The sequence below is a fragment of the Anomaloglossus baeobatrachus genome, chromosome 2 (genome assembly GCF_048569485.1).
Source record: "Anomaloglossus baeobatrachus isolate aAnoBae1 chromosome 2, aAnoBae1.hap1, whole genome shotgun sequence".
NCBI classification, from domain to species: domain Eukaryota; kingdom Metazoa; phylum Chordata; class Amphibia; order Anura; family Aromobatidae; genus Anomaloglossus; species Anomaloglossus baeobatrachus.
The window spans coordinates 410,154,480-410,168,542 of NC_134354.1; the positions used below are offsets into that span (position 1 = coordinate 410,154,480).

At 45.2% G+C, this 14,063-nt stretch overlaps 1 protein-coding gene across 1 annotated transcript in view; it reads left to right on the plus strand.

The window, feature by feature from the left end:
* NFYC (nuclear transcription factor Y subunit gamma) overlaps nucleotides 1-14,063 on the plus strand; it is a 97,547-nt gene that overhangs the window by 22,396 nt on the left and 61,088 nt on the right. The window lies entirely within an intron of this gene.

A 14,063-nucleotide genomic window follows, 5' to 3' on the forward strand; every position in this document is an offset into this window, starting at 1 on the left:
TTCTGCAGCGATTTGCAGCGCATATGTGCTGCCAAATCACTGCAGAAATTTCAGCATGTAGCCTAAAAACCCGTTCTATAAAATTGTTGCACTACTTAACCAGTGAACATCGTAAAAAAAAAAAAAAATTTTAGCAAAAACTGTCTTCATCATACAGCTGCCAAGAAAAGGGGAATAAAACGCCATCAAAAAGTCACATAAAAATCGTGTAGCAGAAAACATCTTGCCCCAGAAAAAAACAAGCCGCCATACAGCTCAGTCAGCCAAAAATTTAAAAAAGCTATAGCTCTCAGAACACAGCAATACAAAGTTTTTTTTTTTTTTTTTTCTTCTCCCATAAAATTGTTAAACAAAACAAATCTAGCTTATTTTTCGTTTTATAAGACACACCGGATTATAAGATGCACCCCAAATTTAAAAAAGGAAAAAAAAAAAAAAATGGGGTCCATCTTATACTCCGGTGGTGTCTCACCGGAGGGGGTCGTCAGCCGTGGTGGGGTGGAGTCACAGGAGTCAGGGGCGGTGCTGGTGGTGGGGCCTCTGCCAACATAGCTGATACCTGGAAGAAGCATTCTTCCAAGTCCACGTAGGCATGGAGTTGATCATAATAGAAACAGGTGTCTGGGGGTAAGACCCCAGGTGGTTGGGGGTGTAGGGTGGGGGCGATTATAATCATGCACAGAGAGGAGGTCGGCCGCCAGTCCGCACAGAGAGGCATCAGTGCCGATTCTCCATCTCCCAGTAAGCTATATTGGGATTTTAAGACGCACCCATCATTTTACTTTTCAATTTTTGGGAGGAAAAGTGTCTTTTAATCCGAAAAATACGGTAAATGTAGTATCACTGTCATTGTACTAACCCGAAGAATAAAACTGTCTTATCACTTTTATGACACACTGAATGGCGTAAAAAAAAAAAAAAAAAAAAAATTTGAGTTACTTTCTTCAGGATTCTGATTCACTAAAGGCAGAAAATAAAATGGTCAAAAAATATTATGTGGCCCAAAATGGTACCAATAAAAACTCCCAACTTATCACGCAAATAAAAAACCAAGCCCTGACATGACTGTCTGCAGAAAAATAAAACGAATATCCTTCAAAATCTGTTGATGCAAACAATCTTTAGTCTCTAAAAAAGCGTTTTTAGTGTGATAGCCACCAAACATAAAATATAAAATGATCTAAATTTGATATTTCTGTAATTGTGCTGACCTGAGGAATAAAGCCGCTAAATCAGTTATACTGCAAAGTGAATGGTGTAAAAAATAAAGCCGATTCTTTACCTGCTCTTGATTTGTTCATTCTGCCTCTAAAAGATCGCAGTATGGTGCGGCTCATATTTATCCTGTGCTCTACACTGAGCATTTACACTGGGCATTACGTGTAAATGTCTCTGTAAACTTCACTGTAATGAGGTAGAGGGAGTCACTTTGAACGCTCGTCTGGCCAGTGGTGCAGCCGTGTCAGTCTTTTTACACCTCCTTAACACGTGCGCAATAGTGCAGTCATCAGCACTTTTGTTCAACGTTTTAAAGACGGAACAGAGACCAAACAGAGTCCAGAGTAAAGGGGGCTTTACGCGCTACGATACCGTTAAAGTTTTATCGTCGGGGTCACGTTGTTAGTGACGCACATCTGGCATCATTAACGATATCGCAGCGTGTGATCCTTACCAGCGACCTCAAAAATGGTGAAAATCGTTCACCATGTAGAAGGTCGTCCCAAAACCAAAAATCTGTAATGGTTGATTATCGATGTGGTTTGTTGCTCCTGCGTCAGCACACATCGCTGTGTGTGACACCGCCGTATCGAGGAACGTCTCCTTACCTACCGCCGGCCACAATGCGGAAGGAGGTGGGTGGGATGTTACATCCCGCTCATCTCCACCCCTCCGCTTTGATTGGCCGGCCGCTTAGTGACGTCGCTGTGATGCCGAACGTCCCTCCCCCTTGAGGGAGGGATTGTTCATCAGTCACAGCGACACCGCCAACCAGGTAAGTACGTGTGACGCTGCCGTAGCGATAATGTTCGCTGCGGCAGCAATTACACGATATCGCATCCACGACGGGGGCGGGTGCTTACATGCTCGATATTGCTAGCGATGTTGTAGCGTGTAAAGACCGCTTAACTCTGTTGCCTCATTAGCGAATGGATCCGTTGGGTGGGGTTTCACTTGAATTACGTAGATTAAAACCCTGATGTAAGTGTTCAGCAAAAGCAGAGGATAATTTTGACCTCATACAAAATGTTCTGTATCCAAATTGCCACCAAATAGCATTCAATCCAACCAACAAAAACACAAGTCTCCACTCAGGTCTGTCATCTGTTAACGGAAATATAGAGGACCTCCATGTTACTGGTAATACAAAGGCTTTGGAAAAACTGCCCCCCCCCCTCTTCCTAAAAAGAAATCCAGCAAAATCTGCGGTCTTAATCCCAATGCCCCCTCCCTTCTGTACCCCACAATGTGCCTAAACCACAGTTGGCGTTTACATAATTTATGGGGTGCAGGTCTCCAGAAGCACATACTGGGCACTACAAGGGCTCATTTGCAAGTTTTAATTCTGTAATATTCACTGTGATTGACACCATGGGTGTTTTCCAGACACTAAATCATCACTACACCTGTAGCGGAACACCTAGAGGGGTATAATTTACAAAATGTAGTCACTTGAGAGGGGTTACTGTTCTGGCACTTGGGGGCTCTGCAAATGGAGTCTGCAAACTGTACTAGGACAGTCGGTGCTTCAAAAATGAAGTGGCACACCTTTCCTCCCGAGCCCTGCGGTGCAGCCAAACTGTGTTGTAGTCGGATGTAGGGTATTGTTAGGTTCAGGAGAAATTGTATAACACATTATGGGGCTTTTTTTTATTATATACCCATTTCTGTTGAGAAAAATGTAAATCTGGAGTTAAAACAATATTTTAGTGGTAAAAATGTAATATTTTTTTTTTTTCCTTCACCGCCCAATAGTATTATATTTTATGACACACCTGTAGTCAGTATGCTCACAACACCCCTGCGTGAATTGAGGTGCAGTTTGTAAAATGGAGTCACTTGTGGGGGATTTCCACTGTTCTGGCACCCGCAAATCATTCCAACTAAATCTGCACTCCAATATGGGGCTCCTTCCCGTCTTCACTTTGTCTCTCAAAGGTAGTTTTCGACCACAAATGGGGTACTGGCATACTCAGGAGAACTTGCACAAGAAATTGAATGGTCCATTATTTCCTGTTAACCCTACTGAATTTAAAAAATTTAGGGTTACGGCAATATATATATATTTTTTTTTTTCTTTCTTCATTTTCACCGCTCATTATTATAACATTCTGTGAAGCACCTGGAAATTCAAGGTGCTCGCCAACCTTCTAGTTAAATTCCTTGAGGGATCTTAGTTTCCAAAATGGAGTCACTTGTGGGGGAGCTAGACTATTTAGGCACATCAGGGGCTCTCCAAATGCGACATGGCGTCCACTAATGATTCCAGACAATTTTGCAATCAAATGGTGCTCCTTAGCTTTTGATCCCTGCTCAGGAGAAATTGCACAATAAATTGTATGGTGCATTTTCACCTGCTACTCTTGTGAAAAAAAGCAGTTAAAGCTACTTAAAAGGGTTTTTCACCTTTTTTGTTGGGGTGCACATTTTTATCAGATATCACTCGTTCTCCCTCACTGCTGCTACGACGTCTATATTTTGGCTGCAGTGGTGACGTCATGACTGTAGTAAACATTACCGCAGCAGCCATTTTCTGAGCTTGGCAGGTCGAGCCAACAACAGCAGATCTACTGAGCTCAGTGATTGGCTGTGGCAGTGTTGCAGGCGGTAGTTGTGATCTCATCGCTGCAGTCCACACACAATAAATCGGAGCATTGGTTGGGGAGCTGGCGCTGGACCAAAGGAGGGGGAGTTCTCTGTTGTCTTTTTGTTTTTTTGGGGTCCAGGGCTAATGTGATGTAATACAGTCTGTATTGACTTAACTGTCCTGCCTTCAAACTTATTAACTATCACTAGGAAGTGAGCACAGCTCTTCCTCTTCATGTTCAATTTGTCCGAACGCAGAGAGAGTGAATCCAACACTGATTGGGGCAGGGCTTGCTTGACATTATAACGCTGCAGATGCAGACACCGCTGGAACGGCGTTGGAGGTAAGTATTTTAACGGGGCAAACAGGTTGATTTGAGAAGGGATTGTCCAAGTAGAGGACAAACCCTTTAAAGCAAATCTGTTTTGAGCATTTATGGCAGTTATGTACAAGCAATGTCTCCATTAAATCAATACCTTGATTGTAGCCGTCCGTTTGAGAAATTGCCCTTTTGTCTCCTCCAATGACATACAGGTAACTTTTTTTGTTTCCGTGACCTACCTCCTGTGGGTCGGGCTGGCTGCGTAGATGTGAGGAGTGACTGCAGACTTTGGCGAAAAGCCTGGACAACCCTTTTTTAAGTTATGACTCACATGCTGTCATTCAGAAGTAATGGGGGTAGTTGTGCAGCCTTTTTAAATGGCTATTCGGCTATGTGCGCACATTTGTGTGTTTTTTGCCGCTAAAAAACGCATGCGTTTTTACCGCATTTCGGTTAGTTTTTGGTTGCGTTTTGCTGCGTTTTTGATTACTGCGATTGCTGCGTTTTTCCAAATTTGGAAAATGCAGAAAAGAATTGACATGACCATTTCCCCCCCCCCAGCTGAAAAAAAGCAGCTTAAAAAAAAAAAAAAAAAAGCTGTGTGCGGACAGCAAAAATGAATACTCAGACTTTGCTGGGGAAGCAAAGTCATGCAGTTTAGAGCCCAACAACGCACCCGAAAAACTCACTGTGCGCACATACCCTTACTGCTCTATTCACTTCTACAACAGGAGATAAGATGCCAGTAATGTTGCATGTAGATAACTACACAATCGTGTGTAAGATCAGTAGATCTTGTGCACCTGTACTAATGAATAGGACTGGTGAGCAATACCACCACTCGTATACTACTTGTTGGGCATCGTTAATCGGGATGTCTAAAGGCCTGCTCTCCTCCAGTTGCCGAAGTGACAGAGCCTGAATACCCCTTGAGCCAGTGTCACACTTGCGATTGCCTCGTGTGAGTCTCACGGTGCATCACCCGGCACAGACTCGCACTCTTGTCCCAGGAACCTCTCAGCTGCATAGAGATACATGCAACCGAGCCGCTCCTGAGACGAGAGTGATAGTCTGTGCCGGGTGATGCACCGCGAGATACACGCAAGGCAATTGCAAGTGTGATACCGGCCTTAAGGCCCCGTCACACTAAGCAACATCGCTAGCAACATCGCTGCTAACGAACAACTTTTGTGACGTTGCTAGCGATGTTGCTGTGTGTGACATCCAGCAACAACCCGGCCCCTGCTGTGAGGTCGTTCGTTGTTGCTGAATGTCCTGGGCCATTTTTTAGTTGTTGCTCTCCCGCTGTGAAGCACAGATCGCTGTGTGTGACAGCGAGACAGCAACAACTAAATGTGCAGGCAGCAGGGAGCCGGCTTCTGCGGAGGCTGGTAACCAATGTAAACATCGGGTAACCAAGAAGCCCTGTCCTTGGTTACCCGATATTTACCTTTGTTACCAGCCTCCGCCGCTCTCACTGTCAGTGCCGGCTCCTACTCTGTGCACATGTAGCTGCAGGACACATCGGGTTAATTAACCTGATGTGTGCTGTAACTAGGAGAGCAAGGAGCCAGCGCTAAGCGGTGTGCGCTGCTCCCTGCTCTGTGCACATTTAGCTGCAGCACACATCGGGTAATTAACCCGATGTGTGCTGTAACTAGGAGAGCAGGGAGCCAGCGCTCAGTGTGCGCTGCTCCCTGCTCTCTGCACGTGTAGCTGCGTGCGCTGGTAACAAAGGTAAATATCGGGTTGGTTACCCGATATTTACCTTAGTTACCAAGCGCAGCATCTTCCACGCGGCGCTGCTGGCTGGGGGCTGGGACACTGGTTGCTGGTGAGCTCACCAGCAACTCGTGTAGCGACGCTCCAGCGATCCCTGCCAGGTCAGGTTGCTGGTGGGATCGCTGGAGCGTCGCAGTGTGACATCTCACCAGCAACCTCCTAGCAACTTACCAGCGATCCCTATCGTTGTTGGGATCGCTGGTAAGTTGCTTAGTGTGACTGGACCTTTAGGGCTGAAGTGCTCCCAGCTCTACATTAGAGTCCGCCTTAATGGAATTTCCTGGAATAAAACCAAATTTTCTCACCCAGATAGGTATGTTTAACACCCCTACACCATTTATCTCTTGTCTAACACCATCACCAGCTTTGCAGGGTCAAATCTGCTGACAGACTCCCTTTTAATTCACACCTCACCTAATGGCTTGTAACCCTACAGCAAGGAGCATAAACGGTATAACAATAAACATCAGTTTTAAGTGTAATTTAGAAGTAAACCGCATAAAGGTCCAGTCACACTAAGCAACTTACCAGCGATCCCAACAACGATAGGTATCGCTGGTAAGTTGCTAGGAGGTTGCTGGTGAGATGTCACACTGCGACGCTCCAGCGATCCCACCAGCAACCTGACCTGGCAGGGATCGCTGGAGCGTCGCTACACGAGTTGCTGGTGAGCTCACCAGCAACCAGTGACCAGCCCCCAGCGCCGCGTGGAAGATGCTGCGCTTGGTAACTAAGGTAAATATCGGGTAACCAACCCAATATTTACCTTGGTTACTACCGCACGGAGCTACACGTGCAGAGAGCAGCGCACACTGAGCGCTGGCTCCCTGCTCTCCTAGTTACAGCACACATCGGGTTAATTACCCGATGTGTGCTGCAGCTAAATGTGCACAGACCAGGGAGCAGCGCACAATGCTTAGCGCTGGCTCCTTGCTCTCCTAGTTACAGCACACATCGGGTTAATTAACCCGATGTGTGCTGCAGCTACATGTGCACAGAGCAGGAGCCGGCACTGACAGTGAGAGCGGCGGAGGCTGGTAACAAAGGTAAATATCGGGTAACCAAGGACAGGGCTTCTTGGTTACCCGATGTTTACATTGGTTACCAGCCTCCGCAGAAGCCGGCTCCTGCTGCCTGCACATTAGTTGTTGCTGTCTCGCTGTCACACACAGCGATCTGTGCTTCACAGCAGGACAGCAACAACTAAAAAATGGCCCAGGACATTCAGCAACAACCAACGACCTCACAGCAGGGGCCAGGTTGTTGCTGGATGTCACACACAGCAACATCGCTAGCAACGTCACAAAAGTTGTTCGTTAGCAGCGATGTTGCTAGCGATGTTGCTTAGTGTGACGGGGCCTTTATACCTGTAGTGTGTCTGTGTCTTTGAAGGATTTGTCCTATCAGATAAACCCAGTCTGTATAGGACATCTTGTAGGGGTGTGCCTGTTGATCAGACAGGAGAGTTGCCAAATACTACATTCTTCCTCATTAAAAGGAATCTGTCAGTAGGTTTTTGCTACCTCATCTGAAAACAGCATGATGTGAGCAGAGAGACCCTGAATCCAACGATGTATCACGTAGGTTACTGGCGGCAGTGGTTCTTTGTTTTTAGCTTCAGCAATGCAGCAGGGCTCAGAAGGCTAACCCTGCCCACACCATGCTCTCTAGCACCTCACTAGCTCTAGACCTTGTATATAATCTCAGCTGGGCAGGCCAGACTAGCTAGGTTAACAACAACCTTCTGACAGATACCCTTTAATTTTATAGGGCACCACATCACTGTAGTTACTTCGGGTCAAGTACTCTGAAAGCTGCTAGAGATTGGCACAACACAATATACTGGCATTCACGTGGTCTGTGGTGATATCACCTCTGTGGGCCACTAATGGCTACTCTGGCCAGGCCATAAGTGTGATGAACATTGAGACAAAAAAACATGCACAGGCCAAACCTCTTACAGACCTAGCCCAATTGGTGCACAAGAGACATCAAACGCAAAAATGAGACTAGATCTCAATATACAATATCAGATCTCAATATCTGAACAGCTGTCCATAGGAAGGACATTACATGGTCTCACCCAATGGTTGGAATCTAACCTAACTGATGGCTTTGGACTCGGTGATGACTGCACAACTAGAACCCGTTTTCACTCTGAATATACCTACCTTTTTAGTTTTAGGAAAAACGTAGTCACCCTGCTCTGGTCTGCTGGTAAAATGGTTGCATCTGAAATGAGACCAACAGTAGTGCCTTCTGAAAAGTGGTCAGAAAGGGGAATATGCTGTCTTGTGGCTCATGTAACTGGCTGCAGGGCAGTCTTGCAAACTGTCAGAATAAATTAGCGTCTTGTGAATATAGAGCGCCTGTGGCGTCCATTCTTTTCTGAGATCCGCCATGGCCAGCCACTATCTGTAATGTCACTTTGAAGCTAGAAGCACTGCATCAAATCATGTACAAACATAAGCAGTGATTTGTAGATTTTCTTAAAGTGGGTTTCCCACGAAAGACCTTGACATGGGTGGCGGTTTGATGTTCCACACTTCATCGTTGCTACAGTATTACAGGCGGTCTGGATTGCATGTGATCGTAGTTTCACTTTACCGTGAGTTTTCTACTTTTTGAGCATCTTCCAGCTCATGAAAGCATGTCACTGCTATACATGCACATTGCATCAAGCCAAGCTGCTCTCTCCCTGTATGGCATGTTTAATTGGCTACTAACCTCTCCGATCTCTGCTGGGGATTATTCCATTTTACTCCTTGAGGTTTCTTGAGCGTGAAATGCTCTTTGCAGGCATGTATAAAGGAGCCAGTCTGTGTTCTAAGTCTTGCCATAGCAGCATGAGCTCAACAGCTTTACTCTAGAAAGTGCGACCGTAGTTGGTTTTTCTACAAGCGATTTAATGTCCCTACAATCTTGAAAGCCTTTATACGACTGACCTTAGGAATTTACGTTTTGAATATCCATCATATCCAGAGGGAGGGATGACTCTCACCTTCTACACAAACGATGGGGGAAGTTGCAAATCGGGCATTCCCATTGCCAGGAGAAGTGTCATCCCAAGTAGTTCTTGTTCATCCCAGTAATGATGCTCATTATGGTATGGCTCCATTCATGGCTGGTTCCAGAGAGGTCAGATGCTTTATACCCAAGCACTTGTGTAAGTGTAACCAGGGGTAAGCGCATTGTGTCCTCCTGGTATTTAAAGGGAATCTGTCAGCAAGTTTTTGCTATGTAATCTGAAGACTGCATGCTGTAAGGGTTAACAGGTTTTAGCAATGCCTCTCATCACACTGTGTGGTGGTGTTTACCTGCCTATGTTTGTTTTAGCTTCAGGAGTGTATCATTGCAGGACTAGGTCAGCTAGGCTGGCTAGCCTGCTGCTGTAATTAGCAGCTCAATATCTATAGATATGGTATCTTAGGAGACTAGAGTAGGCTGGGCAGCTCTTTCAGTGCTGCTAGATGACTAACTCTCAAAAGTCTGATTGTGTCAGAACCACTGCACCCAGTAATCTAAGTGATACATGGTTGGATTCAGGATCTTTCTCTAAAATGATGCTCTCACATGAGGTAGCAAAACCAGCTGACCGATTCCCTTTAAACCTGTCCTTGGTTACACTGATACCTGGGCAGGTATTAAAGCATCTGGCTCTGCTTCAGGCAATGCAATTAGCTCAGTGGCTGGACTCTGGTAGAATGTATAACCGGTTGTCAGTGACTTTCACAGGCGCAAAGACTTTTCTGCGTGATTTTTGATCAAATACGAACATGTCTGTTTGCTTTTTTTTATATTTCACATGGCCACTTGGTCCATGAAAAAAAAAAAAAAAAATTACTTGACCTGGCTCTGTCTGTCCGCATGCACATTATTCCATATCCATCAGTTCTAGTCTAAGCAATTGCATCTTTCCCAAGCGTCTCCAGTGATCACTTTATCGTTATACCAGAGGTTTAAAGGGAACATTGATTTTGAAAGAAAGCCTTCACACAATCCAGGGATGAATTCGGTGTTCTGTTCCCCCAGTTTTATGCTGGCCTCATGTAGGGCTGACTGATTACCTGTCTTGAGGTTGGCATCATTATAAAGATATTGGCCGAGCCTCTAGACCAGGGATGTCAAACTCAAATACACAGCCAAAATGAAAAACCTGGACAAAGTCACGGGCCAACCTTGATATTTATTGCAAAAATGTCTACAATTGAGGAAGTTTCTCATTAAACAGAATGATGAACCTTTTTCATATGGAAACAAGCCTAAGGTTGCCTTAAGCACTGAATCTAGAAAAGGCAAAGCTTAAAGGGAACCTGTCAGGTGCAGTATGCACCCAAAAGCACGAGCAGTTCTGGGTGTATATTGCTAATCCCTGCCTAACTGTCCCTGTATACACTAGATAAATAATAATAATAGATAAAGGGATCCTTAGAAAAAGTATTTTTAAAGATCTTATATCGTATGCTAATGAGCGCGGGGACTAGTCTTTTGGGCGTTAGTTCCCCTGGCTAGTCGCCCCTCATGAGCATGTTATTATGCACCTGTGGGTGTACTAACCTGCTATTGAATTTGCAGCATCAGAGGAGATCTCACTCACCTCTCCGCTGCCATCACGACCCGACACTGGATTTTGGCTCAGTGCGCATGACCCTGGAGTTTCGGTCATGTGCACTATTAAGCCAGGTGTACGAGTCCTGGCTTCATTCTTAAGTGGTGCGCATGACCGAAACTCCAGGGTCATGTGCACTGAGCTGAAATAGTGTCGGGCGGCGGAGAGGAGTGATATCTCCTCTGACACTGCACACTTATTAGCATGTTAGCACGCCACAAGGGTGTACGAACATGCTAATGGAGCAGACTGGCCAGGGGAACTAACGCCCAGGGGACTAGTCCCCGAGCTCATTAGCATACGATAAAAGATCTTTAGAAATACTTTTTCTAAAGAACTCCTTTTGTATGCTAGTGTATACAGTGAAGGTTAGGCAGGGATTAGCCATATGCACCCAGAACTGCTCGTGGTTCTGGGTGCATATTGGACCTGACTGGTTCTCTTTAAAGCACCACCCCAGCATATTTTCTTTTTTTCTTCTTCACTTTTTCCAGCTCTGGAATTGTGCTGTCCTCTGCACCCTGTCTTGATCACCCTCTGGCAGCGTGTTCATTTTTTTTTTTTTTTTTTAATCCTTGGCGTCTCTTCGGTCCCATGGCGCCATCTTGGTGACCGTTACCTCTGACTGGTGGCTGTGAGTCAGTCGTTGCGTCATAAGTCTGCCAGAATGAGGCTTGCTCTATGAAACATTGGAGCAGCCGGCAGCTCACAAACTGGAGAAGACAGTCAGAAGTGACGCTGATAAAAGCAGGGGAGTTAGATTTAAAGCGCCACCCCACCAGTGAACTAACAAAAAACACTTGCATGGTGCTTTTGATTCTATAAACGTGAAAAATAACCAACACAAAATAATGAATACATGACCAATAGAGCAATAAAATGACGAGCAAATTGGCAAAGCTGGTAGAGACTTACCCCCAAAGACTTGCAGCGAAATATTGTCATACAGAGTATTGGGGGGGGGGGGCTAAATACAAATGCAATTCACAACTTTTGAATTTTATATATTTTTTTTTTTTTAAATATTCAGAAAACCATATATCATTTTTGGGGAATCACGATATTTAAGTGTAAAGAAAATAAGACCTACCCTGAAAATAAGCCCTAGCTGGATTTTCCAGCATTTTTGGAGTATGTCTAAAATATAAGCCCTAGTGTTGGTTCATCATACTAATGGTACCCTGAAATAGGGATTGGACAGCCCTTTCAGGATATGCAGCTGTTACTGCTTTACGCTGTCCTATTGCTGCTGTAAGCCCTGGAAACGTATGTTAATGCCAAATGAATATTCACTTTCTTCCCTTGCCCACCCCTCTGTACCGTCATCCGAGATTGGGTCGCCTGTAAATTCCATATGAATATTCACTTTTTACCCCGCCCACTCCTCTGTACCGTCATCCGAGATTGGGTCGCCTGTAAATTCCATATGAATATTCACTTTTTACCCCGCCCACTCCTCTGTACCGTCATCCGAGATTAGGTCGCCTGTAAATTCCATATGAATATTCACTTTTTACCCCGCCCACCCCTTTGTGCTGGCATCAGTGATTGGGTACAGTCAGACTGCTGTATTACTCCCCCAAGGACTTGTAGTTGTCCTGAACCAAGGGTGAAAATATGTATTTCTATGCGGCTGACTCGCTCAGATCGGCCGGCCAGTCCGAGGACTGAGACACGATCCTTGGGCCAGTAATACAACACTCTGACTGCACCCAATCACTAACGCCATCACTGAAAGGTGAGTTGGGGGAAGAGGGGAACACTAATTTGGCATTAACGGCGACTCAATCATGGATGCCAATCAATATATCATACCCTGAAAATAAGCTTTAGCACATCTTTTGGAGCAAAAAATATAAGACCTGTCTTATTTGGGGGAGAACATGGTTTTGTGTTGGTATATCACTTTAAATCTCAAAATACATTTGTGGGTGTAAGGTAAGCAAATACAGCAGAATTCGCAGGGTGTGAATCCTTTTTATCTTGGCACTGCATAGTGCAATCGCGCTGTTTTTGCCACGATTATCCAAATTTGAGGTAAAAACACAAAATCGTGATCGAAGGAGTAAGTTTTCTCCTTGTTCAGAGTAGTATGAGGAAACATGCGCCTTGTATGCTCCTGAGAAATTAAATGTGCAAATTCTCTTCAGTGAAGAAGAGGACTTGAATGCTAGTGAAACCTATTACAGGTACTACTGTAGTAGCATTGCTGCTTCCCATAGGTCCTACTAGAATTCACGTCCTCTTCCTCACTGAAGACACCATTTGCACATTTAATTTCTCAGAGGAACATGCAGGGCATTTAAGTCTCCTCATGCTGGCTTGTCACTCTCCACAAGGAGAAACCTTACACCTTTATATCAGTCTAAAGGCCCCGTTACACGCAACAACATCGCTATCGAGATATCGCTGGGGTCGCGGAATTCGTGACGCACATCCGGCCTCGTTAGCGACGTTGTTGCGTGTGACACGTACGAGCGACCACTAACGATCGCAAATACTCACCAAATCGTTGATTGTTGACACGTCGTTCATTTTCAAAATATCGTTGCTGGTGCTGGACGCAGGTTGTTCATCGTTCCTGAGGCAGCACACATCGCTACGTGTGACACCCCAGGAACGACGAACAACACCATACCTGCGTCCTGCCGGCAAAGAGGTGGACGTGACTTTCATGCGGCTGCTCTCTGCCCCTCCGCTTCTATTGGTGGCCTGCTGTGTGACGTTGCTGTGATGGCGCATGAACCGCCCCCTTAGAAGAGAGGTTGTTCACCGGCCACAGCGACATTGCTAGGCAGGTAAGTAGTGTGACGGGTCCTAGCGATATTGTGCGTCACGGGCAGCGATTTTGCCCGTGACGCACAAACGACGGGGGCGGGTACGATCGCAGTGTGTAAAGCGGCCTTAAGCCTCTCAGCTAGCCAAATCTGATCCCATACTTTGTACTGAAGAGGGGCAATAAGGTTTTTTTGTTCCTTTAAGAAATAAAAGCAGCGCTCTAGTTGCTATGGCTACCTGTGTCTGATCACTTTGATAAAGGAGCCAGATTGTGGTCACAACACGTGAAATAAACACCATAGCTTTACTCTTTGCCCTGCGTGAAGAGTGTGGCATTATTAATCAGTAAAAATCGTTCCACATGCACAACCATCCCAGAAGAGACCCCTGACCGCACCACACATGGAATGCGACTTGACCCTTCCTATTTGCAGACGTCCTTGTCATTATTCTCATTGTTTCATTCGTTTTTTATTTTTACCTTTTGAGAAGTAACTCCTTGTTGTACTTGTATGAGTGTTTCTCTACTCCTATAACAATAAATTGTATAAAGGCGCTCTCTATTGTGTATTTTAGTTGTTAGCCTGTAACGTGGAGGAAGCTGGCAGCAGCATGTCTGAGGGTGAGTGGCTGAGAACAATGCTGCATTGAATGTCACACACATTTTAATGAATGTACTCCGTTCTTTAAAGTCACTTGGTCTGACCCCTGCTTGTCTCAAGGTAACTTTAAACAGGAAGTGTTACAGTAGAGCAGATTGATGATAG